Raw genomic sequence first — 26,221 nt, 5'->3', positions numbered from 1 at the left:
TCTCACGGCACACTGGTTGAAAAACACTGAGTTAGACCAGCATTTAACAATTGAGGATTCAAAGACTCAAAACAAGGATCCGGCAGAAACCAAAAACTAATTAAAATATAGTAGTATACTGTACTCTGACTGTAACATATACTGTAGTTGTATACTGTACTGTGACTACCGTTTTATCAGTTGTATCGTGTTGTGATGCCTTTTTTGTAGGAGGGTCAGGTGGTTAGACATGGCTGAAGGCTGTTTAAATAATTTACGATTAGTACCAGCGTGGCGTCATTACTAATCATCCAGCAGTAACTAACTACAACTAACCAACCAACACTAGCTAACCAAACAGAACGAAAGGTTCAATAAACTCTAGCTGACTAATCCCGAGATTGGAAATTGAGTTTTCCAGTTCCAGAACAGCTGATCTGAGTTAGTTCAATCACTGCAGAGTACGACTCCAATATTGATTATTTATGTCAAATATGGTTATAGGGTGCATAAAACGTGTAAAATATCTGCATTATATGAAATGAACCTTAAATATGTGTAAAATGTGTGTTTGAAAGCAGATTTTTTTATTGATCTTTTTTTTTAAAGGCCTACTGAAACCCACTACTACCGACCACGCAGCCTGATAGTTTATATATCAATGATGAAATATTAACATTGCAACACATGCCGCCAATACGGCCGGTTTAGTTTACTAAATTGCAATTTTAAATTTCCCGCAGAGTTTCCTGTTGAAAACGTCGCGGAATGATGACGCGTGCGCGTGACGTCACGGACTGTCAGGAAATATTAGCTCAGCACCAGTTACGGCTAAAAGTCGTCTCCTTTCATCGCATAATTACACAGTAATTTGGACATCTGTGTTGCTGAATCTTTGGCAATTTGTTCAATTAATAATGGAGACTATAAAGAACAATGCCGTTGGTGGAAAGCGGTGTATTGCAGCTGTCTTTAGCACCGAGACACTGCCGGTGTTTCTTTGTTTTTAACACAGAGCGGTCAAGCGAACATGTTTCTCTGCGTCAACCAGCATGTTTTGGAAGGGAAAATTGTGATATATATCTTACCGTAGCCCTGCGATGAGGTGGCGACTTGTCCAGGGTGTACCCCGCCTTCCGCCCGATTGTAGCTGAGATAGGCGCCAGCGCCCCCCGCGACCCCGAAAGGGAATAAGCGGTAGAAAATGGATGGATGGATGGATCTTACCGTAGACATCATTGGATTATTCGTCCTGCAGTAGCTGTTTAAAACGCAGCTGTGAGCTTCTCTCTGAGACACTGCGTGTTCACCGCAGCCATCCGACCTCGAGGTATGTCTTTACAATCTCACTAAAACACTATTAAAACAATAAGCAGATTTATTTTATTTTATTAATTTTTTTCTAGTCCGTCTCTATCAATATCATCATCCACGAATCTTTCATCCTCGCTCAAATTAATGGGGAAATTGTCGTTTTCTCGGTCCAAAATAGCTCTTGCTGCTGAAGGCTCCCGTTATAAACAATGTGAGGACATGAGGAGGCCTCACCCTTGTGACGTCATCGTCTACGACTTCCGGTACAGGCAAGGCTTTTTTATCAGCACCAAAAGTTGCGAACTTTATCGTCGATGTTCTCTACTAAATCCTTTCAGCAAAAATATGGCAATATCGCAAAATTATCACATAGAATGGTCCTGCTATCCCCGTTTATATAAGAAAATCTCATTTCAGTAGGCCTTTAAACCCCATTTTCTTATTCACCCTGATTATTATTAGTACTATTATTGGAAAAAGTGGAGGACTCGGACAGAATGGAATCTTATTGCAATTTACATGGAAATAAATACATGAAGTCTGCAGAAAATGGAATATCAAAATGTAGTTCAATCATGAAAGGTACATGTTGCTTAGGTATATGAACTTATGATAATATCTATTTGTTTTAATCATGTTTGACATGTACAGGAAAAGATGAGTAAATATGGTGAAGTACTTTTTTTTTGACAATTCACTTTCTGTATTTGCTTAGAGTACATAATGTACCTGATCTCCTGAGATCAAAATACCACACACTGTGCTACAAGTGGGAGTGGTTGCATGAGAGCGACTAAGACTGCGTGTACAAAAAAACGTGCAGACCACCTTATTTAAATGAGGTTTTATGTGTAATACTGGCTCTGGCCATGGAAACGCTCATTTCCCTCCACACTCATGTTTTTATGCTCTCCAACCTATATTGACACACACACACACACGTAGGATGAAGGACTTGCTGTGTCAGTTCGCACGTACTTTTCATATCTACTAAATAAATAAAGGCGCGACATAGCGCCAGCAGGACAGTTTTAGTTATGATAAATTACATTGCTTCTGCTTGTCATATTTGTGTCTCCTCCTCCTGGCCGTTCTGATGATCAACATACACAATATTGCCATAAGTATTTGGGCACCTGCCTTGACTCACATATGAACTTGAAGTGCCATCCCATTCCTAACCCATCGGGTTCAATATGATGTCGGTCCACCTTTTGCAGATATTACAGCTTAAACTCTTCTGGGAAGGCTGTCCACAAGGTTGCAGAGTGTGTTTATAGGAATTTTCCACCATTCTTCCAAAAATGCATTGGTGAGGTCAGTTGGTCGAGAAGGCCTGACTCTCAGTATCTGTCCTAATTTATCCCGACGGTGTTCTATCAGGTTCAGGTCAGGACTCTGTACAGGCCAGTCGAAGTTCATTCACACCAGACTCTGTCATCCATGTCTTTATGGACCTTGCTTTGAAGTTGGAAGGGGCCCGCTCCAAACTCTCCCCACAAGGTTGGGATCATGGAATTGTCCAAAATGTTTTGGTATCCTGGAGCACCCAAAGTTCCTTTCACTGGAACTAAGGGGCCAAGCCCAACTCCTGAAAAGCAACCTCACACCATAATTCCTCCTCCACCAAATTTCAGGTGGTATCCTACGACAGTTCCACGCTGGAAATCACTGAGCTCCTGAGCACGGTCCATTATTTCATAAATGTTTGTGGAAACAGTCTCCATGCCTAAGTGGTTGATTTCATACACCTGTGGCTGGGCCAAGTGATTAGGACACCTGATTCTGATCATTTGGATGGGTGCTCAAATACCTTTGGCAATTGAGTGTATATTCTGCATACCGTATTTCCTTGAATTGCCGCAGGGCATATAGTATGCGCCTGCCTTGAATTACGGCCGGGTCAAACTCGCTTCCCCAAATAATTAGTGCATACTTAGTATTACTGCCTGGTCAAACTTGTGACACTTCCCCTGTCATCGTTTTCAAAATGGAGGAGGCTGATTTCAATACCGGTAAATTGAAATTTCACAAAGGGAAGAAGATTAAGAGCTATTCAGTAGGATTTAAGGTCAAAGCTTACATCACACTCAAATTTTTACTGCATGCCTTTAGTAAGTGCCGCAGTGAGAAGAGGTTTTAGAATAATTAGCGCATGCTTACTTTTACCGCATGCCTCTGGTAACCGCAGGAGTAAGAAGAGGTTTTAAATTGATTAGCGCCCCGGCGGCAAGTCAAGGAAATACGGTATTCATGAAAACAGAAACGCTAAATGGATTGCACGCTTTTTTCTGTTCACTCAAGAGATGCAACCTTTTGCGCACAGGTTTATTACATCAGCTTTGTTTGCTATCAAGTTGGCACTTGTTTTAGTACACGCAAACGATTAGTAGATCAGGTCTAATTTTTACTAAAATATGGGATATGTTACTTGAGATAAACAAAATAATGTGGGAACATGTTGCATTTTTGCAAGCCAGTTCTGGATCAACTGCACTTGAATTAAGATTTTTCTACAAAATGAGTTCATTGTTACTTCCTGTGTCATTAACGTAACTAGAAGAACACTAAATTGCAAAACCTTTACATTTTTATCAGTGAACTAGGTAGACGTCGTGGAAGATTTTTGAAGACAAAACACATTTTGCTACGCTCACACTGCAGGTTATGAAGCCTTTTTCAGATTTTTTGTGGAAACAGGATTGTTCAAATAAATTTTTTTTTAAAAAGTTAATTAAATGTACATTCAGTGACCTACATGCATTCAGATTATGACAGTAGTATGTTTACTGAAATATACCAATTTTAGGACGTTTCAGCCCTTGTGCCTTTGTGGCGATTTTAAGGAGTTTCTGCAACTGGAGTTAATGTTTTCTTAATGGAATTAATTTGTGCAGCAAATTATTATCGGTCGGCTGAACAAAACTTGATTATTCAGACTGCAGTCGCATAAGACAGTGGTTCTCAAATGGGGGTACGCGTACCCCTGGGGGTACTTGAAGGTATGCCAAAGGGTACGTGAGATTTTTCAAAAATATTCTAAAAAGAGCAACAATTCAAAAATCCTTTTTAAATATATTTATTGAATAATACTCAAACAAAATACAAACCCCGTTTCCATATGAGTTGGGAAATTGTGTTATATGTAAATATAAACGGAATACAATGATTTGCAAATCCTTTTCAATCAATATTCAATTGAATGCACTACAAAGACAAGATATTTGATGTTCAAACTCATAAACTTTATTTTTTTTTGCAAATAATAAATAAGTTAGAATTTCATGGCTGCAACACGTGCCAAAGTAGTTGGGAAAGGGCATGTTCACCGCTGTGTTACATCACATTTTCATTTAACAACACTCAATAAACGTTCGGGAACGGAGGAAACTAATTGTTGAAGCTTTGAAAGTGGAATTATTTCCCATTCTTGCTTGATGTACAGCTTAAGTTGTTCAACAGTCTTGTTGTGGTATTTTACGCTTCATAATGCACCACACATTTTCGATGGAAGACAGGTCTGGACTGCAGGCGGGCCAGGAAAGTACCCGCACTCTTTTACTAAGAAGCCACGTTGTTGTGACATGTGGCTTGGCATTGTTTTGCTGAAATAAGCAGGGGCGTCCATGATAACGTTGCTTGGATGACAACATATGTTGCTCCAAAACCTGTATGGACCATTCAGCATTAATGGTGCCTTCACAGATGTGAAAGTTACCCATGCTTTGGGCACTAATACACCCCCCCATAGCATCATAGATGCTGGCTTTTGAACTTTGCGCCTATAACAATCCGGATGATTATTTTCCTCATTGTTCCGGAGGACACCACGTCCACAGTTTCCAAATATAATTTGAAATGTGGACTCGTCAGACCACAGAACACTTTTCCACTTTGCATCAGTGCATCTTAGATGAGCTCGGGCACAGCGAAGCCGGCGGCGTTACTGGGTGTTGTTGATAAATGACTTTCGCTTTGCATAGTAGAGTTTTAACTTGCACTTACAGATGTAGCGACCAACTGTAGTTACTGACAATGGTTTTATGAAGTGTTCCTGAGGCCATGTGGTGATATCCTTTACACACTGATGTCGGTTTTTGATGCAGTACCGCCTGAGGGATCAAAGGTCCCTAATATCATTGCTTACGTGATGTGATTTCTCTAGTTTCTCTGAACCTTTTGATGATTTTAAGGACCGTAGATGGTAAAATCCCAAAATTCCTGGCAATAGCTCGTTGAGAAATGTTCTAATACTGTTCGACAATTTGCTTACAAATTGGTGACCCTCGCCCCATCCTTGTTTGTGAATTACTTAGCATTTAATGGAAGCTGCTTTTATACCCAATCATGGCACCTACCTGTTCCCAATCACCCTGCACACCTGTGGGATGTTCCAAATAAGTGTTTGATGAGCATTCCTCAACTTTATCAGTATTTATTGCCACCTTTCCCAACTTCTTTGTCACGTGTTGCTGGCATTAAATTCTAAAGTTAATGATTATTTGCTAAAAAAAAAAAAAAGTTTATCAGTTTGAACATCAAATATTCAACTTTTATATTTATATTTACATCTAACACAATTTCCCAACTCATATGGAAACGGGGTTTGTATGAATGTAAGTTCTTAAACTGTGAAATAAAATGCAACAATGCAATATTCAGTGTTGACAGCTAGATTTTTTTGTGGACATGTTCCATAAAGATTGATGTTAAAGATTTATTTTTTTGTGAAGAATTGTTTAGAATTAAGTTCATGAATCCAGATGGATCTCTATTACAATCTCCAAAGAAGGCCCTTTAAGTTGATGATTACTTATATGTGTAGAAATCTTTATTTGTAATTGAATCACTTGTTTATTTTTCAAAAAGTTTTTAGTTATTTTTATATATTTTTTCCAAATAGTTCAAGAAAGACCACTACAAAGGAGCAATATTTTGCACTGTTATACAATTTAATAAATCAGAAACTGATGACATAGTGCCGTATTTTACTTCTTTATCTCTTTTTTTCAACCAAAAATGCTTTGCTCTGATTAGGGGGTACTTGAATTAAAACAATGTTCACAGGGGGTACATCACTGAAAAAAGGTTATGAACCACTGGCATCGGATACATACACATTCATATACGTACACATACATGAATACAGGACATATACACATTCTAGAGAGGTCTGGGTTGAATTAGAAAAAAAAAAATCTGAATTTTACCTTTCACACTGACTTGAAAAAAAACAGATCAATGTCAAGTATTGCTAAAAACATGGGAATTCACCTGCAGTGTGATGATAGACTTGGACTTGGTGACTATTCTGTCAACTTTGGTGTTCTGGCCGCCGAGAAGGGCCAAGGGGGTTAAGTACACTTTCTTAATTGCCTGATTAATAATCAGGAGTGTACTGTTTTGAAGGTTTGCGTTCTTGTTCCCCGTGCAGTGCAGCTGGTGTGGCTGTAAGGTGCAACATGGTGTTAATCACCAATTAAGCGCACTTGGTGCAGCTGACTCGCAGCCTCAGGTTACTTTGGGCTCTGCGTTGGGTGTGTGCCCAATGCAGCGTGGCTTGTGTGGTAAGATGACTCGCTTGTCTGGCTGGTTCTTAAAGGGGAACATTATCACCAGACCTATGTAAGCGTCAATATATACCTTGATGTTGCAGAAAAAAGACCATATGCTTTTTTAACCGATTTCCGAACTCTAAAAGGGTGAATTTGGCGATTTAAACGCCTTTCAATTGTTCGCTGTCGCAGTAATGACCTTTCACCCGTGACGTTACAACCGGAAGCAATCCGCCATTTTCTCAATCTTAGTACACGCACCAAGTCAAATCAGCTCTGTTATTTTCCATTTTTTCGACTGTTTTCCGTACCTTGGAGACATCATGCCTCGTCGGTGTGTTGTCGGAGGGTGTAACAACACGATCAGGGACGGATTCAAGTTGACTTACGTGGAGTGTGCATCGATTAGCACGGCATGCTAATCGATGCTAACATGCTATTTAGGCTGTATGTAAATATTGGATCAATATGCCTCATTTGTAGATATATTTGCATCCAGCCTTTCCCTCCACCCACATTTGATGCCAAACAAACACATACCAATCGACGGATTCAAATTGCACCAGTGGTCGAAAGATGCAATCTTTGGTTAGAGTCCCTCGTTTGTTCTGCACATTTTTCCGACGATAGCGATGCTACGACAGAGATTTGTGGATATCCTGCGACACTCAAAGCAGATGCATTTCCAACGATAAAGTCAACGAAATCAAAAAGGTGAGTTTTGTTGATGTTATTGACTTATGTGCTAATCAGACATATTTGGTCACGGCATGACTGCCAGCTAATCGATGCTAACATGCTATTTAGGCTACCTGTATGTACATTTGTAGCTATATTTGCATCAAGCCTTTCACTCCACCCACATTTAATGCCAAACAAACACTTACCAATCGACAGATTTAAGTTGCTCCAGTGGTGAAAAGATGCAATCGTTGGTTAGAAGGCGATCGCCGAATTTGTCCGTGTTGCCTTTGTCCGTCGTGATATGGCTCAATAGCTTCAGTTTCTTCTTCAATTTCGTTTTCGCTATCTGCCTCCATACTCCAACGATCCGTTTCAATACATGCGTAATCTGTTGAATCGCTTAAGCCGCTGAAATCCGAGTCTGAATCCGAGCTAATGTCGCTATATCTTTCTGTTCTATCTGCCATGTTTGTATTGGCGTCACTGGGAACTGATTTTTATTGGTTTTTACCCTTATGAAATTGTGATAATGTTCCCTTTTAACAATTGGACTATGAGCCTTTCTCTGGTGGACAGATATGGGTTTCCATGACGCATCCATGTTCAGCACCCTTCAATTCTTCTCGGTGGCAGGCCGCTGGAAAGCACACCGGCTGTGCTTAGCCAATTATCGGCGAACGTTGTTATTTTTGGTTATGTTCTTTTTTTGTACATTAGTTATTTAAAGAACTATTTCGTTTCCTTAGATATAGATTTGATTTATTCTTTTGTTGATTAATTTTACTATCCTTGTAGTTTATATTTGTTGAAATATGGTGGGAGAGGGGTTGGTGGGTCTGCTTCACAATACAAAGGTCCTGAGTAGTCCTGGGTTCAATCCTGGGCTCAGGATCTTTCTGTGTGGAGTTTGCATGTTTTCCCCGTGTCTGTGTGGGTTCCCTACGGGTGCTCCAGCTTCTTCCCACCTCCAAAGACATGCACCTGGGGATGTGACTGTGAACGTTGTCTGTCTGTGTTGGCCCTGCGATAAGGTGGAGACTTGTCCAGGGTGTACACCGCCTTCTGCCCGATTGTAGCTGAGATAACCTCCAGCGCCCCCCGCGACCCCAAAGGCAATAAGCGGTAGAAAATGGATGGATGGATGGATGGATATTTATTTTCAGTTTTGTTTTTTTTGTGACTTAGCTATTCCTCATTTTGGCTTTAGTGATATTAAATCGCCCTGTGATGAGGTGGCGACTTGTCCAGGGTGTACCCCACCTTTTGCCTGATTGTAGCTGAGATAGGCACCAGCGCCCCCCACGACCCTAAAAGGGACAAGCGGTAGAAAAAGATGGATGGATGGATGATATTAAATCTTGATTTTCTTTTATTTTTTCCCCCTCTATTTCTGGTTTCCTATTAACACGTTTATTTCTTAAGTCTTTTGTTTCCTATTGTAGGTAGCACGGTGGAGCAGGGGTTGGTGCATGTGCCTAACAATACAAAGGTCCTGAGTTCAATCCCAGGCTCGGTGTCACGACGGGGTTTTCGCCGCTTACTGCGGGGTTCGTTCTCCCGAAATGCAGACGGACCACTCCAGCCAAAGCGTGCAGGTAAGAACATGATTTATTCTCGAAAATAACGCGAAGTACCAAAAACAGAAAACAAGCAAAATAAACAATGTGCTGATCGCTCTCGAAAACTAAGCTACCACTGAGTATGGACTAGAAACAAGCAAAACTTAAGTAGACAAGGCTACCACTTAGCATTGGCTAGGAGACAAGCAAAACTTACGTAGACAGGTTGCATGAAGAAAACGATGACGCCAGACAGAGAGAGCGTGGCGAGCAAGCTGACTAAATAGGTCTCTGATTGGTGGTTGACAGCAGCTGAGCGTGGGACCACTAACCAGCGGCAGGTGAAACCAATTAATCCCCATGGTGACCAAAATAAACCCAGGAGTGCACAAAACAGGAACTATGGCAGTCCAAAACTAACAAAACATAACAAAAACATGATCCGGACCATGGATCATGACACTCGGGATCTTTCCGTGTGGAGTGTGCATGTTCTCCCTGTGACTGCGTGGGTTTCCTTCGGGGACTCCCGGCTTCCTCCCACCTCCAAAGACATGCACCTGGGGATAGCCTGATTGGCAACACTAAATTAGTCCTAGTGTGTGAATGTGAGTGTGAATGTTGTCTATTTGTGTTGGACCTGCGATGAGGTGGCGACTTGTCCAGGGTGTACCCCGGCCTTCCGCCCGAAGGCAGCTGAGATAGGCTCAAGCACCCTCCGCGACCTTGAACGGGACAAGCGGTAGAAAATGGATGGATGGATTTGTTTCTTTTTTGGTGTAGAAATCTTTCAGTTTCAAGACCGTGGAGATTAAGTTAAACTTCTGTCCACCTGTTGGTGTTTAAAGGGGAACATTATCACAATTTCAAAACGGTTAAAAACAAAAAAAAATCAGTTCCCAGTGGCTTGTTGTATTTTTTGAAGTTTTTTTCAAAATTTTACCGGTCCCGAAATATCCCTAAAAAAATCTCTAAAGTGCTTGATTTTCGCTATTTTCTATGCGACTATCCATTTCCCTGTGACGTCATACAGTGCTGCCAATGTAAACAAACAATGGCGAATACCACAGCAAGATATAACGACATTAACTCAGATTCAGACTCGGATTTCAGCGGCTTAAGCGATTCAACAGATTACGCATGTATTGAAACAGATGGTTGGAGTATGAAAGTATTGAAAAAGAAACTGAAGCTATTGAGCGAATAGCTATTGATGCTATTCATAGCCATAGCATGGCTGAATAGCTGCGTTAGCATCGCCGGTAAAATGTGCGGACCAAACGATCAGGACTTTCGCATCTCTTGACACTGGAGCAACTTAAATCCTTCGATTGGTAAGTGTTTTTTTCGCATTAAATGTCGGTGGAAGGAAACGTAATATAGTTGCAAATGCATCTGCAGGTTATCCATACATCTCTGTGCCATGTCTGCTTTAGCACTGCCGGTAAATAGCATGTTAGCATCGATTAGCATAGCATGTTAGCATCGATTAGCTGGCAGTCAACATCAACAAAACTCACCTTTGTGAATTCGTTGACTTTATCGTTGCAAATGCATCTGCAGGTTATCCATACACCTCTGTGCCATGTCTGCTTTAGCACCGCTGGTAAATAGCATGTTAGCATCGATTAGCTGGCAGTGACGCCGCAACCAAATATGTCTGATTAGCACATAAATCAACATCAACAAAACTCACCTTTGTGATTTTGTTGACTTTATCGTTGCAAATGCATCTGCAGGTTATCCATACATCTCTGTGCCATGTCTGCTTTAGCACCGCCGGTAAATAGCATGTTAGCATCGATTGGCGTAGCATGTTAGCACCGATTAGCTGGCAGTCAACATCAACAAAACTCCCCTTTGTGAATTTGTTGACTTTATCGTTGCAAATGCATCTGCAGGTTATCCATAGATCTCTATGCCATGTCTGCTTTAGCACCGCCGGTAAATAGCATGTTAGCATCGATTATCTGGCAGTCACGCCGCAACCAAATATGTCTGATTAGCACATAAGTCAAGAACATCAACAAAACTCACCTTTGTGATTTCGTTGACTTTATCGTTGCAAATGCATCTGCAGGTTATCCACACATCTCTGTGCCATGTCTGCCTTGGCATCGTCGGTGAAATGTGCAGACACTCCGGCACATTCAATGGGGGTCTGGGGGCAGATTTCTTTGACTTTATGGTTGGAAATGCATCTGCTTTGAGCGTCGCAGGATATCCACACAATCTTGCCATCTCTGTAGTAGCATAGCTTTCATCTGTAAAGTGTGCGGAACAAATGACTGACCATTTCGTCAGCTTTCCCCACACTCGTATTTTGAACAAATTTCGTCCAATTTTTTGCCACTTTCGCATCTTTGGGCCAGTGGTGCAACTTGAATCCGTTCCTGATCGTGTTGTTACACCCTCCGACAACACACCGACGAGGCATGATGTCTCCAAGGTACGGAAAACAGTCGAAAAAACTGAAAATAACAGAGCTGAGACCCGGTGTTTGTAATGTGTTTGAAAAAATTTCGGCTTTATTACCTATGTGACGTCACGTTCTGACGTCATCGCTCTGAGAGCGATAAATAGAAAGGCGTTTAATTCGCCAAAATTCACCCATTTAGAGTTCGGAAATCGGTTAAAAAATTATATGGTCTTTTTTTCTGCAACATCAAGGTATATATTGACGCTTACATAGGTCTGGTGATAATGTTCCCCTATAACGCCACTGCAGCAGGCGAGGCGGACGTCTAGAGAATGGTGGATGCCACTGGCAGCTGTAAGGGTCCAAGGGTCATGGGCATTGCTGCTGATGACGAGGAGGGTGTCCATGGAACGGCCACATTCTTGGCCGACGAAGTGGAGAAGTGCGTGTGCCAGACAGGCGCCTACACAATAAGGAAGGAGGGCAAGCTAGATGTTGCGGAGGCTGCAGGATTGGATGAAATGCTGTAGCTGGCTGCAGGATTGGAGCAGCAGGCGGCTGGGTTGGAGGTCAAACTGTAAAAAGTAAAGCTAGGGTAAACAAAATACAAACAAAACAAGAAGTGGAACCAAGATAAGAGTGTAAAACAGGAAGTGAAGCCAAAGACACAGGAAAAACACCCACAAACTAGTTCTAAGAATGGCCTGGCCTAACAGGTCTTAACAATTTGATGTATTTTCATCCTCTTTTGGGTCAAGTGCTGTACAGTAGTCGGCTGGGCTTTGCAAGTAGGTCACATAGTCAGCTGTCTTCTGCAAGCTTGTGTGAATCTCAGCCCTTTGCTGTGGAATCAGGTCAGAGTTTTATTTTAATTCTGCAATGTGGGCAGCACCTTTTCTCCTGAGCTTTGTTGCATCTCTGCACCATCCTTAGACAAAGGTTGTCACACCTCAAAATCTTTCTATACTTTACTCCTGAAACTTTGCAGTCACTTGGACAGCAGAGTCCTCCATGTTGTATCATTCAAATACAAGAAACAAAAACGTTATTTGTGCCTGAGGGACATGTCGAACAGCAATAGAGCAGCAAATGACAAATAGAATTTTTGCAACTGTAAACGCAAAATATAAAACAGAAACAGTGCCACATATAGTGCTTAAAGGCCTACTGAAACCCACTACTACCCACCACGCAGTCTGATAGTTTATATATCAATGATGAAATATTAACATTGCAACACATGCCAATACGGCCTTTTTAGTTTACTAAATTGCAATTTTAAATTTCCCGGGACTTTTTTCTTGAAAACGTCTTGTAATGATGACGTGTACTCGTGACGTCACGGGCTGTTATGAATATGAGCGCTGCGTACACACACAGCTAAAAGTCGTCTGCTTTAACGGCATAATTATACAGTATTTTGGACATCTGTGTTGCTGAATCTTTTGCAATTTGTTCAATTAATATTGGAGAAGTCAAAGTAGAAAGACGGAGTTGGGAAGCTTTAGCCTTTCGCCACACAAAAACACGGTAATTCCTTGTTTAAAATTCACGGACGTGAAACTTTACTATGGATCACAGCGAACATGGATCCCGACTACATGTCAACCAGCAGGTTTCGGTATGAAAATTGTGGTTAAAAAGTTGCCTCTTACCGGATATCAGCTGAGCTTGTGCCTCCCGTACAGCTGCCGTCGACTTCCCTGAGACATTGGCGTCAACACCCGGCCGTGGACGAACACTTCCGACTATCAGGTACTGTTAAACTCACTAAAACACTAGCAACACAATAGAAAGATAAGGGATTTCCCAGAATTGTCCTAGTAAATGTCTCTAAAAACGTATGAATCCGTCTCAATGCAACGCGATTGCAATCGCGTTTTGTTTTTTTTAACTTTTTTTGGTTTTTCTAGTCCGTCGCTATCAATATCCTCAAACACAAATATTTCATCCTCGCTTAAATTAATGGATAAATTGTCGTTTTCTCGGTCTGAATAGCTGTTTTTGTTGGAGGCTCCCATTAAAATCAATGTGAATATATGAGGAGCCATCAACATGTGACGTCATCGTCTGCGACTTCCGGTAGAGGCATGGCTTTTCTCCAGTTGCGAACTTTATCGTGGATGTTCTCTACTAAATCCTTTCAGCAAAAATATGGCAATATCGCGAAATGATCAAGTATGACACATAGAATGGACCTGCTATCCCCGTTTAAATAAGAAAATCTAATTTCAGTGGGCCTTTAATTAATTAATGAGCCTTGTGTTACAGGCATAGTGTAAGACACCTATTTTGGGGTCCTATGTGAACTCCGGCCAGTCTTGGGGGAAGGACAATTTTTTATTGAAATATTGTATAAGTTTTTTCCAACTTAAATAAATATTTATTTACCCAGGTCCTGAGTTCAATCGCTGGGCTCGGGGTCTTTCTGCGTGGAGTTTGCATGATCTCCCCGTGAATGCGTGGGTTCCCCCCGGATACTCCGGCTTCCTCCCACCTCTAAAGACATGCACCTGGGGTCAGGTTGATTGGCAAAACTAAATCCGCACTAGTGTATGAATGTGAGTGTAAATGATGTCCGTCTATCTTTGTGAAAGTGCTTTGAGTGCCTTGAAGGTACAGTATAACCCATTGTGGAGGTCTTGCCTCTCCGGGTTCTTTGGACCACCAGTCACCGACATCACCACTCCTTTTCAGAGTTACAACAATGTTTATTTTACAATAAACTTGCGTCAGGTTGTGCAAAGTCTTTTGTGCTTTTCAGCAATTGTCATTTTCTTCGATCGAGCACATAAATGGTTTCTTCAGAGTCGTCTGTCTTGCTCTCGCTCTCCTCGTGCTTCACCAACCGCAATCAACAACTCCCCCTTTCCTTCCCGACCGCTGCCTTTAACAGAACGACAGGTGATTAAACAAATACTCTCAGCTGTGTCATATACGCACCTGTCGCTGATCTTGAAGACGGTCCTGGCACACCTGGCTTCTCTGCAGGTCTGCAGGCCACGCCCCCCACACCCATTTACCATTTCTATCTCTTCTGAAGTCCACCACCATCTGTTTGGTCTTCTTTACAGAGATGTAGAGGGTTTTTTTTTTCGCACCACTGCTCCAGGCGTTCAACTTCTTGTCTGTATTTGAACTCATCGTTGTTAGTGATGACTGCTGTGTCGTCCGCGAACTTTACTATATGACAGCTGGGGTGTCTCACCGAGCAGTCATACGTCAGCATAGTGACCGGGAGGGAGCTTAGCACACAACCCTGGGGAGAGCTAGTGTTGAGTGGGATGGAGGGGGAAACAGTGTTGTGTACCCTGACTTTCCAAGGGTGTATTGGTCAGGAAGTCCAGGACTCAGTTCCCCAGTGTGGGGCTCATTTCCAGAGAGGGGAGTTTCTGCACCAGGGTCTGTGAGATGATGGTGTTGAAGGGCACAGGGTCTGCACCTTAAGCCACACCATGATAATCCTCTTCGTTGGCTTGATCCGTCTCAAAAAGGCTTTACGTATCTCACTTTGCATGTAAAGAGTTAAAATCACGTTACTAAATGTTATTATTGTGTAAATTCCACATATGCTATATTTGGTTCAATTGTACAGAGTAATATGTATTTATTATAAAAAAAATGAAAGTACCTTTTTTTCTATGCTGTGTATGTGCCTCGTAAGACCTCACCGTTGGCTTTGTAAGGTCATGTTACCTGTAAACAAAATTGGTAATAATGCACCTTTTTGTTCTTTTTTTTTTTCAAAATAAGAGTCAATAAGAGAATCGCTAAAAAAAAACTAATCGTTTAGCCTAAGTGAAATCTTATCAATTCCAATCCCTAACCTATTGGTTCTCAAATGGGGGTACGCGCACCCCTGGGGGTACTTGAAGGTATGCCAAAGGGTATGTGAGATTTTTTTTAAAAATATTCTAAAAATAGCAACACTTCCAAAATACTTTATACATTTATTTATTGAATAATACTTCAACAAAATATGAATTTTAGTTCATGTACTGTGATAGAAATGCAACAATGCAATATTAAGTGTTGACAGATTTTTTTGTGGACATGGTCCATAAATATTGGTGTTAAAGATTTCTTTTTTTGTGAAGAAATGTTCAGAATTAAGTTCATGAATCCAAATGGATCTCTAATAAAATCCCCAAAGAGGGCACTTTAAGTTGATGATTACTTCTATTTGTAGAACTTTTTATTTATAATTGTATCACTTGTTTATTTTTCAACAAGTTTTCAGTTATTTTTATATCTTTTTTTCCAAATAGTTCAAGAAAGACCACTACAAATGAGCAATATTCTGCACTGTTATACAATTGAATAAATCAGAAACTGATGATGTATTGCTTCATTTTACTTCTTTATCTCTTTTTTTCCAACCAAAAATGCTTTGCTCTGATTAGGGGGTACTTGAATGAAAAAATGTTCACAGGGGGTACTTCACTGAAAAAAGGTTGAGAACCATTGCCCTAACCCAAATGCCTAACCCCTTAACCCTAATGGGAAACAGTAAGCCTAACTGCACATTGAAACCCCAATGCCAAACCCTAACCGTAACTGTTACTCAAAGTTTAGAGGCTGGATAGCTTAGTGGGTTATGATGGTTGGTCTCTAAACAAGTGTGTTAGGGTTCAAACCTCAGTTAGGTTGATTGGTACTGTTTGAAATAGTTTATATATATGATTTAAATAATGCAAGTGAGAAATAACCTGTGGTTAATCAAACCTCAACCTCTGATCCTTAACCATAATGGGAAAACCTAACCGTACATTGAAACCCTAATGGGAAACCCTAGCTCAGTGCTCGGCAAATTAAAGCCAGTGGGACCTATGTGACCCGTTAAAGGGGAACATTATCACCAGACCTATGTAAACGTCAATATATACCTTGATGTTGCAGAAAAAAGACCATATATTTTTTTAACCGATTTCCGAACTCTAAATGGGTGAATTTTGGCGGATTAAACGCCTTTCTATTATTCGCTCTCGGAGCGATGACGTCAAAACGTGACGTCACATAGGCAGTCAATCCGCCATTTTCTCAAACACATTACACACACCAAGTCAAATCAGCTCTGTTATTTTCTGTTTTTTCGACTGTTTTCCGTACCTTGGAGACATCATGCCTTGTCGGTGTGTTGTCGGAGGGTGTAACAACATGATCAGGGACGGATTCAAGTTGATTTACGTGGAGTGTGCATCGATTAGCATGCCATGCTAATCGATGCTAACATGCTATTTAGGGTAGCTGTATGTACATTTGTAGCTATATTTGCATCCAGCCTTTCCCTCAACCCACATTTAATGCCAAACAAACATTTACCAATCGACGGATTTAAGTTGCTCCAGTGTCAAGAGATGCGAAAGTCCCTCGTTTGGTCTGCACATTTTACCGGCGATGCTAAGACAGACATGGCACAGAGATATCAATCAATCAATCATCAATCAATGTTTACTTATATAGCCCTAAATCACTAGTGTCTCAAAGGGCTGCACAAACCACCACGACATCCTCGGTAGGCCCACATAAGGGCAAGGAAAACTCACACCCAGTGGGACATTGGTGACAATAATGACCCAGTGGGACGTCAGTGACAATGATGACTATGAGAACCTTAGAGAGGAGGAAAGCAATGGATGTCGAGCGGATCTAACATGATACTGTGAAAGTTCAATCCACAATGGATACAACACAGTCGCGAGAGTCCAGTCCAAAGAGGATCCAAGACACAGCAGCGAGAGTCCCGTTCACAGCGGAGCCAGCAGGAAACCATCCCAAGCGTAGGCGGACCAGCAGCGCAGAGATGTCCCCAGCCGATACACAGGCGAGCAGTACATGGCCACCGGATCGGACCGGACCCCCTCCACACGGGAGAGTGGGACATAGAAGAAAAAGAAAAGAAACGGCAGATCAACTGGTCTAAAAAAGGAGTCTATTTAAAGGCTAGAGTATACAAATGAGTTTTAAGGTGAGACTTAAATGCTTCTACTGAGGTGGCATCGCGAACTGTTACCGGGAGGGTATTCCAGAGTACTGGAGCCCGAACGGAAAATGCTCTATAGCCCGCAGACTTTTTTTGGGCTTTGGGAATCACTAATAAGCCGGAGTCCTTTGAACGCAGATTTCTTGCCGGGACATATGGTACAATACAATCGGCAAGATAAGATGGAGCTAGACCGTGTAGTATTTTATACGTAAGTAGTAAAACCTTAAAGTCACATCTTAAGTGCACAGGAAGCCAGTGCAGGTGAGCCAGTACAGGCGTAATGTGATCAAACTTTCTTGTTCTTGTCAAAAGTCTAGCAGCCGCATTTTGTACCAACTGTAATCTTTTAATGCTAGACATGGGGAGACCCGAAAATAATACGTTACAGTAGTCGAGGCGAGACGTAACAAACGCATGGATAATGATCTCAGCGTCTTTAGTGGACAGAATGGAGCGAATTTTAGCGATGTTACGGAGATGAAAGAAGGCCGTTTTAGTAACGCTTTTAATGTGTGCCTCAAAGGAGAGAGTTGGGTCGAAGATAATACCCAGATTCTTTACCGTGTCGCCTTGTTTAATTGTTTGGTTGTCAAATGTTAGAGTTGTATTATTAAATAGAGTTCGGTGTCTAGCAGGACCGATAATCAGCATTTCCGTTTTTTTGGCGTTGAGTTGCAAAAAGTTAGCGGACATCCATTGTTTAATTTCATTAAGACACGCCTCCAGCTGACTACAATCCGGCGTGTTGGTCAGCTTTAGGGGCATGTAGAGTTGGGTGTCATCAGCATAACAGTGAAAGCTAATACCGTATTTGCGTATGATGTCACCTAGCGGCAGCATGTAGATGCTGAAGAGTGCAGGGCCAAGGACCGAACCCTGGGGAACTCCACACGTTACCTTAACGTAGTCCGAGGTCACATTGTTATGGGAGACACACTGCATCCTATCAGTAAGATAAGAGTTAAACCAAGACAGGGCTAAGTCTGACATACCAATTCGTGTTTTGATACGTTCTAATAAAATATTATGATCGACGGTATCGAAAGCAGCGCTAAGATCGAGGAGCAGCAACATAGATGACGCATCAGAATCCATCGTTGGCAATAGATCATTAGTCATTTTTGCGAGGGCTGTCTCCGTGGAGTGATTTGCCCTGAAACCGGATTGAAAGGTTTCACATAGATTGTTAGACGCTAAGTGTTCATTTAACTGCTCCGCAACAATTTTTTCAAGGGTTTTTGAAATAAAGGGAAGGTGAGACACCGGTCGGTAATTTACCATGAGTTCAGGATCGAGGTTAGGTCTTTTAAGAAGAGGATGAATAACCGCTTTTTTGAATGCTAGGGGAACAGTGCCCGAGGAGAGTGATAAGTTTATAATATTTAGCACTGATGGACCTAATAATTCAAAGAGCTCCTTGATCAGTTTCCCAGGAAGAGGGTCAAGTAAACATGTTGTCTGTTTTATTCCATTTACACGTTGTAACAATTCCTCTAATGTTATTTCCTCAAAACGGGAGAAACTATTTTGGAGGGCAGTATCCGCCGTATATACCATTGTGTCAGTGTTAATAGAACCCCGTTGTAGCTGGGACGCATTGTCTTTAATCTCCTTTCTAATGACTTCAATTTTCTTACTAAAGAATTGCATAAAGTCATCAGCTGAGTGGGTTGAGCTACTGGAAGGAGTCCCTTGTTGGGTTAGCGATGCTACCGTACTAAACAAAAATTTAGGATCGTTTTTATTACGGTGGATGAGATTTGAGTAATATTTAGCTTTAGCTAAGGTAAGCATGCGTTTATAAGTTATTAAACCATCACTCCATGCTTGATGGTGCACCTCAAGTTTAGTCGTGCGCCATTTGCGTTCCAGCTTTCTACATAATAATTTCTGAGCTCTAGTTTCTTCTGTAAACCACGGGGTGCGCTTTTTTGGAGCCTTTTTTAACTTTAGCGGTGCTATGTTATCAATGGTTTCGCGCAGGGCGTCGTTAAAGTTGTTAGTGAGGTTATCAATAGAGCCCACATACTTTGGGAATGGTGCCATTACCGAGGGCAGTAGGTCAGCAAGAGTTGTCGTTGTGGCTGTATTAATGTTGCGGCTGCTATAGCAGGTATTATTATTATTAGTTTGACGAACATGCGTCTGAACCTCGAATTTTATAAGGTAATGATCAGACAATACTTTAGTATACGGGAGTATCGTAACTTTGGAAACGGTGATGCCCCTGACAAGCACTAGGTCTATCGTATTACCGTTGCGATGCGTGGGTTCATTTATTATTTGTGTGAGACCACAGCTATCAATTACAGTCTGGAGCGCTACGCACGGTGGGTCCGATGGGGTATTCATATGGATATTAAAGTCCCCCATTATGATTATATTATCGGCGTGTGTCACTAGATCAGCAACGAACTCTGAGAATTCATTAATAAAGTCCGAATAGGGCCCTGGGGGGCGGTAGATAACAGCTATGGATATCCTGCAGATGCATTTCCAACGATAAAGTTAACAAAATCACAAAGGTGAGTTTTGTTGATGTAATTGACTTATGTGCTAATCAGACATATTTGGTCGCGGCATGACTGCCAGCTAATGATGCTAACATGCTATTTAAGCTAGCTGTATGCACATTTGTGGTTATATTTGCATCCAGCCTTTCCCTTCAACCACATTTAATCCCAATCGACTGATTGAAGTTGCTCCAGTGTCAAAAGTTGCGAAAGTACCTCGTCTGGTCTGCGCATTTTACCGGTGATGCTAAGACAGACATGGCACAGAGATGTATGGATATCCTGCGACACTCAATCGTTGGTTAGAAGGCGATCGCCGAATAGCTTCAATAGCTATTCGGTCAATAGCTTCAGTTTCTTCTTCAATTTTGTTTTCGCTATCTGCCTCCATACTCTAACCATCCGTTTCAATACATGTGTAATCTTTTGAATCGCTTAAACCGCTGAAATCCGAGTCTGAATCCGATTTAATGTTGCTATATCTTGCTGGGCTATCCGCCATGTTGGCATCACTAGATGACGTCACAGGAAAAGGGACGGTGGATTTACAGATAGCGAAAATCAGGCACTTAAAAAGCCTTTTTTCGGGATATTCCATGATGGGTAAAATTTTTGAAAAAAAACTTCTAAAAATAAAATAAGCTACTGGGAACTGATTTTTATTGGTTTCAACCCTTCTGAAATTGTGATAATGTTCCCCTTTAAGCTTTTCAACCCAATCCAACGGACGTCTCCAAATTATTTTTCCAACACGTTGTGCAGTGCATTTTTCAAATTACCCTAATTCTTGAACTATAGAGAGTACTCCAATGGTTGGAATCTCTGCTTTTGAGATACGTGCTATGACGGCAATCTATGTCACATCAGCGCCAAGCCGAAGAGGCAAGAAGCAGAGTCCGGGGGTTTGTTCACAGCAGCCAGCAAGAGACATGGGAGGGACACGGAAGCAGCTTTTTACAACTAAATTCTGTACTGCAGAGAAAGATATTGTATGGGTTGTTAATATATAATATATTGAAACCCTAATGAAAAACCCTAACCCTAACTGTACATTGAGGATACCTCTAACCTATAACCCTACTGGAAAACCCTTGCCCTAACTGTATCTTAGAATAGAATACAATAGAATGAACTTTATTGTCATTATATTTGCATATAACGAGATTAACGACTCCAACTTAAGGTGCGGTAGTGGGAACAAATATGGGGTGAAATAAATGACATAAGAGGTAATAAAGGAAAAACTAACAATTTAAATAAACAGACTACTTACTATCCAATAAAAATAATAAGCAATTCTGTACAATATACAAAACACTATAGAAGTACAAAATACAAATACTGTACAATATACAGCGCAAGACAGGAGTACCGAAGTAATAAATAACAATCAGTGACGGACGTATTGCACTCGAAGGGTAGTATTGCACAGTAGGGTATTAGGGCATTATATTGTATAGGCGTGAATTATTATTATCATAAGTTAGAGTTCAACATGGTGACAGCTTTGGGAAAGAAGCTGTCTCTGAGCCTGTTTGGTCTGGCTCTGATGCACCTGTAGCGCCTGCCTGATGGTAGCAAGTCGGACCGGTGGAAGCCAGGGTGTGTGCTGTCCTTGGTAATGTTTTTTGCTCTGTTGAGGCAACGGGAGTTGTGTAAGTCCTTCAGGGAGGGCAGGGGACAGCCGATGATTTTTTGTGCCGACTTTATGACCCTCTGAATCACCTGTTTGTCTGCTTCAGTGCAGCTGGCGTACCACACTGTTATGCAGTACGTCAGCAGGCTCTCGACAGCCCAGCGATAGAAGGTCACCATCAGCTGCCTCTCCAGTCTGTTCTTCCTCAGCACCCTCAGGAAATGGAGTCCCCGCTGGGCCTTCCGGATGACCGCAGTTGTATTTTGGGTCCAGGACAGGTCAGCAGATAAAACCTTAAGGCTGGATAGTTCAGTGGGTTATGATGCTTGATCTCTGAACATGTGGGTCAGGGTTCAAATCTCAAGTAGGTTGATCTGTATTAGTTGAAATTATTTTTTTTTTAATAACTTTATTAATAGGAGTAAGTAATAACCTGTGAATAATCATGATAAATCCAAATTTAAAAAAGTCTGATTAAAAACATGTAATCACCCAACTGTACATCCATCCATCCATCCACCCATCCAATATTCTACTGCTTGTCCCTCTCGGGGATCGCAGCCTATCCTAGCTGCACTCGGGAGGAAGTCGGGGTCCACTCTGGACAAGTCGGCGCTTCATCACAGGGCCCACACAGAACAGAGAGAAAGTCAACATTCACACTCACATTCAAACACTAGGGCCAATTTAGTGTTGCCAATTGACCTATCCCCAGGTGCATGTCTTTGGAAGTGTGAGGAAGCTGGAGTACCCGGAGAGAACCCACACAGTCGTAGGGAGAACATGCAAACTCCAACTTTATGTTGGGAAACCCTAATTGTACATTGAAACTCTAATGACAAACACAAACCCTGACAGTAGCTCCAAACTTAGAGGCTGAATAGTGGGTTATGATGCTTAATCTCTGAAGAAGTGTGTCAGGGTTCAAATCTCATGTAGGTTAATTGGTAATGTTTGAAATTCCATCCATCCATCCATTTACTACCGCTTATTCCCTTTCGGGGTCGCGGGGGGCGCTGGCGCCTATCTCAGCTACAATCGGGCGGAAGGCAGGGTACACCCTGGACAAGTCGCCACGTCATCGCGAGGCCAACACAGATAGACAGACAACATTCACACTCACATTCACACACTAGGGCCAATTTAGTGTTGCCAATCAACGTATCCCCAGGTGCATGTCTTTGGAAGTGGGAGGAAGCCGGAGTACCCGGAGGGAACCCACACATTCACGGGGAGAACATGCAAACTCCACACAGAAAGATCCCGAGCCTGGATTTGAACCCAGGACTGCAGGAACTTTGTATTGTGAGGCAGATGCACTAACCCCTCTGCCACCGTGAAGCCTATGTTTGAAATTGTTTTATTAAAAATTGGAATTCTGCAGGTACTAACCTGTGAATTATGATAAATCAAATTCGTAAAAGCTGAATAAAAATCACCCCCAACCGTACATTAAAACCCAGCAGCAGGGGTAGGGCTACAGGTTTATGGCTCTAAAGCCAGATGTGGCTCTTTTGATGACTGCATCTGGCCCTCGGATAAATCTTAGCTGACATTGCTTAATACGGTAAGTAATTAATAATTCCGCTGGTAATCACAGTGTCAAAAATAACGTTCAAAATACAAAACATTCTCATGCATTGTAATCCATCCATCCGGTTTCTACCGCACCTGTTCAAGAAGTCGCATTAATGGTAAGAAGTATTTTATTTATTGTTGGTTAGCTTCAGAATAACAATGTTATTAAAACGAATAAGAGACTTACTGTACTCTAAAAATGTTGGTCTTACTTAAAAATGCACACATTTAGTTGTATTCAGTCTTGAAAAAATATTATCTGGCTCTCACAGAAATACTTTTTAAAATATTTCGCTTGTATGGCTCTCTCAGCCAAAAAGGTTCCCGACCCCTGCCCTACAGGGAAACCTTAACTGCACATCCAAACATTAATGGCAAACCCTAACCCTAACTGTAGTTCAAAACTTAGAGGCTTGATAGTTTAGTTCAGGGGTGTTTAAACTTTTTGCAGAGGGCTGATAGCCGACTACATGTAAAGTAATAAATATATATACACACATATAGTGTATGTAGCCTATATATATGTACATATTATATTTATATATTATATACATATATGACACATTTATCGATCCATGTGTATATATGTATACACATACACACAATATATATACAATATGTATATTTATACAGTTCTGAAGTATGTGTACTTGTATAGATATTGAATATGTGTGTAATTAAATGAAATAAGCATCTAAATACATTTGATATCGAAATCACTACACTGACTTTAGTAGTTTTTTATTGTAATTTATTTAAACTGTCTGCTGTCTCAGAGTGATCTGTGATCACATTTACACAGCTGTTTTTACACGTAAGTCTGCACATTAATTTTCTACCAAAATGAGGAGGAACGTTTGCCAAACAAATTGTCAAGGGGAATCAAAAATACGCTATTAAATGAATGTGTGCGCACCCACACCCACATAGATGCGCATTCGCATATTAGGTTTTTTTGGGGTTTTTTTTGCTGTACAGACTCAAAGTGCTTTACATATTGATTTAAATTTAAGATACATTTAAACCAGTGTGGGTGGCACTGGGAGCAAGGGCAAAGTTCCTTGCCCCAAGGTCACAACGGCAGAGATTAGAATGGTGGAAGCTGAAATGGAACCTAAAACCCACAAATTGCAAGCACGGTCGCTCTACCAACTGAGGATATATTGATTGGTAATGTTTGAAATAGTTTTTTTTATATATATTTTAAATGGTGCAAGTGAGTAATAACCTGTGAACAATCATGATAAATCCAAATGTAAACATTTATTAAAAACAGCCTACTGTTCCGGGCAGCCGTCCGGGACAAAGCCGCTCCTGTATCCCGCCACACCCGATGAGCTCTGGGGATATGCTGGTAGACAGATGGGATGGCGATCTGCAACTTCTGAGAAGTAAAATTGAGGCGGCTAAAAACCGTGAGCAACTTTAAAAGGATACATACAGTACTTGTGGCCGAGGAGGTGAGGGAACTGTGAGCATATTCCACCCAAGGGAGATGGGGGGACCAGGACGAAGGGTATCAGTGGCACACACAGCAGAGAGCGGACTCCAGGTCCTGGTTAGGACGACCAGGAATGGCGTGGCAGTCGCCTCCAACCAGTGCCTCCACTCCTAGAGCGTAAGAACAATGGCCTGCAGCTCTCTATTCCAAACATCATAGTTTCCTTCAGCCGCCGTGAGGCAACGCGAGAAGAAGGCACAAGAGTGGAGCCTCTTGTCAATCCGGGGAATGCTTGCACGGAACTCCTCCAACTCCTGTGTCTGACCCTCAAAATTAAATTGTAAAACAGGATCAACGTACTTATTTTAGCTTCAGCATTTTTGTTTTAGTGAACAAAGGCAGTCTCGTTTTTTGGCGTCCACTGGGAGGTACTGTAGATAATGTCAGCTTTGTCAAAGGTTCACCTTGGCTGCTAAAGTTGCGGGTAATACACATATAGAAGTCAGCAACACCAAATCATTTTTGCAAGTGCTTCCTTGATGTAGGAGATGGCCACTCGACCACTGCATGAATTTTGGCAGGTTCAGCTTTGAGATTGCCTTTTTCCACGATGAACCCCAGATATGACACCTATGGCGAGTGAAATTTGCATTTCTCAACTTTGACATATAGCTGATACTCGAATAATTGCTGTAAGACAAGACGGATGTGGCAGACATGTTCTGGGAGATTTTTGGAAGAGATAAGAATGTCATCAACACACACAAAACATAATTGATTAATCATGTCCCTGAAGACATCGTTATTGTTATGACACACACACACTCCGTGCTTCCCTTTTCTGCGGGAGCGCTCAGAAGCTCCGATGGGAGCACCAGACCCGCCCCCGCGCTCGTCAGGCAGACCGCGCCCACTCTCCGCCGCATCTGCAGGCAATCAACACCTGACACACCTGGATTTGATGAAGGACGGCAGTATAAAGACCTTCGAAGCTGACTCATTGTCGTCGGAACGTAATATCTGCTAGCCGTAAGGTGCACGTCTCTGACTTCCGTCCTGATCTCGCTCGTTGTTTTTCTGTGTGCCCTTTGTTCCCTGATCCCTGTTGTCTCTCGCTCTCCCCACAGCGCTCGTGTCTCCACTGCTGCTGTTTGCCTCCACTGCTGTTCTTCCCTCGTTTTGGACTTTCGGACTTCTCTCTCCTGCCTTTAAACCCCGCTCGGACCTTGGAAGTTCCCTGGCTTCTTCCCGTTTGGACTTGGACACAGAACACCCAACACGCACCTCAACAAACCTTACGATATTTACATATGGTAAATTCCACACATAGTCGTCCATGCAAACACATAGTAGCATACACACTCCACGTAATCATCAAGTACTCAATAAACCTGTTGAGCTTGACATCCCGTTGTTGTGCCATCTCCTTCCCCAGTCTTACATAACAGTACGTTCCGACCAAGATGGAACCAGACGGCACCCATAAGTCTTCGGCCGGACCACTGGCCCGGACTTCCCCAGTTACTGACCTGTCCACCATCCAATCTGTCCTAAAAC

At 41.8% G+C, this 26,221-nt stretch overlaps 1 protein-coding gene across 1 annotated transcript in view; it reads left to right on the top strand.

The window, feature by feature from the left end:
* The window catches only part of zzef1 (zinc finger, ZZ-type with EF hand domain 1), a 112,534-nt gene extending 86,724 nt beyond the window's left edge, over positions 1-25,810 (top strand). Inside the window, exon 55 of the mRNA XM_061898276.1 lies at positions 25,792-25,810. The gene's annotated coding sequence lies outside the window, so the exon portion shown is untranslated. The remainder of the gene's footprint in view (positions 1-25,791) is intronic.
* The last annotated feature ends 411 nt before the right edge of the window (positions 25,811-26,221 follow it).

This window comes from Nerophis ophidion, linkage group LG04, assembly GCF_033978795.1.
Source record: "Nerophis ophidion isolate RoL-2023_Sa linkage group LG04, RoL_Noph_v1.0, whole genome shotgun sequence".
Lineage (NCBI taxonomy): Eukaryota > Metazoa > Chordata > Actinopteri > Syngnathiformes > Syngnathidae > Nerophis > Nerophis ophidion.
This window is presented reverse-complemented; position numbering and strand designations above follow the sequence as displayed.